The sequence below is a fragment of the Danio rerio genome, chromosome 5 (genome assembly GCF_052040795.2).
Source record: "Danio rerio strain M-AB ecotype USA chromosome 5, GRCz13ab, whole genome shotgun sequence".
Taxonomy (NCBI): Eukaryota; Metazoa; Chordata; class Actinopteri; order Cypriniformes; family Danionidae; genus Danio; species Danio rerio.
Genome location: NC_141025.1, coordinates 20,122,043 through 20,125,000, shown reverse-complemented (window position 1 = coordinate 20,125,000; position 2,958 = coordinate 20,122,043). Strand labels below are relative to the sequence as shown.

Genomic DNA, 2,958 nt, shown 5'->3' with positions numbered 1-2,958 from the left:
GGACTTGGACATTATCTACACTGTAAAATCGCTATAGAAATAAAGATGAATTGAATGAGCAGAATCAGTTCAAATGTACTTGTAGAGTTAATGCGCTTTCACACGGAGTATGAGTTGATGGTGCAATGCATAGACACTCCTAAGCTTTACACACGTGGTTTGCTCCTTGTATATGAATTTCTCAGGTAGCTGGATTTCATTATTGACAATCTGACACAATTCAGGATAGTTTTGCCAATCAAAACTAATTCAGGAGTTGTTGACCTTAACTGATCAAGACTAAAAATGGCAATTAATTTGCATTTTAGGGGTGCACTATGATTCTTAAATTGACTTAATTATCAGATCTTGTAAATACGCCTGACGTGATGTCTTGGTATGAACACTGTTCTCACTGAAAGACATTTCAATTCCTTCTGGTCTTCATTAAATCATGGACAAATGTATGTTAGCATCCTTCATTTACAAAAGCCATTACCTTTTGGTCAAAAAAGTCGAGACACAACTTGCTTACCTTGTTTCAGGCATACTACAACACTACAAATCATAATTACTACAAAAATGACAAGCCTCCAGTGGCTTTCAGAGGCTTTTTCAAAGATTTACTCCTCTGTTACAAACTTACTGTCACTTTTGTCAACACATACAGTATGTAAAAGGTGATCAAATTATCAATTTGAATACATCAATTATGAAAAGAGCAACAAAATAAAGAGTAGTGTTATAAAACATTTGTCAACTGGTGTTCAAGTAACTCCAAACTCTGTGTGCTATATGTTTCTTTGACCACTGGTAAAGTAAAAAAGTTGTACAACGTGTCACAGTGCAAATCCCATACAACTCAACTTCTTTTTAACACTTAGTGTAGTTGTACAGACGGCATCCATTACCCAAAACTCCCCCTCCAGCTGTGAAGCTCTCACTCTTTCCAGCCCTGTTTAAAAACTGCTGAGAGACGCAAAGAACAACAATAGACAAAACTCTTTCACTCTCACACCCTCTATATCAGTCTTCCAGGAGCATCTGCTGATGATCTCCTGACCTCTCAAGCTACCCCTAAAGCTTTCCCTCGAGATTCTTACCGTACGTGTCCTGTGGAGTCACCGCAGTGTTTGTGTGTATGGTAGGTCTACTGAGGTTCTCGAGTGACCAAAGTCAGCTAGAGTCTCCTCCTCTTTGTCTTGCTCTCTTATTTTCTCCTTCTCCCCCTCCTTTCTGGCTTCTCAGCCTTCCATCTGCTCTTACTTTGGGCTGATGGGAAACAGGGAGAGCAGGCATTTAGCCTAGACTCATTCACACACGCACACACACGCTCTCACACACACAAAGACTCAACCACTCACATGCAAGATAAACAAGGAAGAGGGGCGGCAAATAGCATTGCTCTTCGGTGTTACTCTTTCGTTCGAGTTTATCTGAGGTAAAAACAAAAAAAAAAAACAACCTCCCCCTGATTTCCTTAGAAATGAAGTCACTGTTAAACTTTTGTTGAGATCTCTACACAGATCTTGGTCTCTCTTTCTCTCTCAATCTTACTAGAAAAGTATCGATTTCCTGCACACCAAAAAAGGAAGCAACACATTTTTCTCCCCATTCCTCTAACCGCTGACAAAGAGCAGCAGTACTGAGCATGTTCACAACGACTGCACGGCCACACACAGAATAACACACATAATATATACATTTATATACAAAGTATATAAACAAGACCTTCAGTTAATTTTATATGTAAATACTTATAATCATAAATTCATAGAGAGTCAAGCATATCCATGGCATAATCTGACTTAAAGTCACATTTGTTCAACCAGCAAGTTTTTTTTTTTTACTTGAAATGACACTGGCGTCTCCCGAAAGATAATAAGACAAAGAGGCATCATTGTGGGGGGAAAATATATATACATTTCTTAGCTTTTATCTACATTTAAACAAAGAATTTTAAGTCAGAATTGGCAGCCAGGGGTATAAATAATTTCAGGCTTGACTATTTATTCATTCATTTTTTTTCAGCTCAGTCCCTTTATATATCAGGGATTGCCACAATGGAATGAACCACCAACTTGTCCAGCATGTTTTACACAGCAGATGCCCTTTCAACCGAACATGTTGAAACAGCCATACACTCTTGCATCCACACACATACACTACGGCCAATGTAGCTTATTCAATTCACCTATAGCATGTCTTTGGACTGTGGGGGAGGAAACCCACACGAACACTGGGAAAGCATGCAGACTCCACACAGACATGCCAAGTGACCCATCTGGGACTCAAACCAGCAACCTTCTGGCTGTGAGGCGATTGTGCTACCCACTGTGCCACCGTGATATATATATATATATATATATATATATATATATATATATATATATATATATATATATATATATATATATATATATATATATATATATATATATATATATATATATATATATATATATTTATATATTTATATATATATATGTTAGTAGGTTTATTTATTTAAACAGCAACAGATAAGACAACATGGAATACATCCAACAAACCCAGAGTATATACAGGAATCAGAGAGTGGAATTCAATACCTTTTAAGACCTTTTTAAAGACTCTTTGCATACATTTTAAGACCCTTAAATCACTTTTTAGCCAGAAACACTGTTGAGATTTTGACGTACAGTATATTTACTAAAAATTAATGTAAGAAACTAATCCAAAACTGAAACATTGTTCATATACTGAATACAAATCTAGCTAATTCAGCAAGTTGGTGCCTGTAGAGCTGCAGAAATAATGGTGTTGCCTTGGTTACTGCAGTAAGCAAAGCAGCATGATGTCAAATCTAGTAGGATTTAATTGATTTCATAAGCTACACAGCATCCTGATATTTGCAGATTTAATTCAGGCAAACTTTAGCGTATAACCATACATTGCATAATCAAAAATGATATAAAATTTAGTACCTTGCTAAATAACATT

The 2,958-nt window shown here is 36.4% G+C and overlaps 1 protein-coding gene across 3 annotated transcripts in view; it reads right to left on the bottom strand.

The window, feature by feature from the left end:
• Positions 1 to 1,151, bottom strand: part of atp8b5a (ATPase phospholipid transporting 8B5a) — a 64,631-nt gene extending 63,480 nt beyond the window's left edge. For all 3 annotated transcript variants that reach the window (XR_015491054.1, XM_087253344.1, XM_087253343.1), the window contains exon 1: positions 1,083 to 1,151. The gene's annotated coding sequence lies outside the window, so the exon portion shown is untranslated. The remainder of the gene's footprint in view (positions 1 to 1,082) is intronic.
• Between the last annotated feature and the right edge of the window lie 1,807 nt (positions 1,152 to 2,958).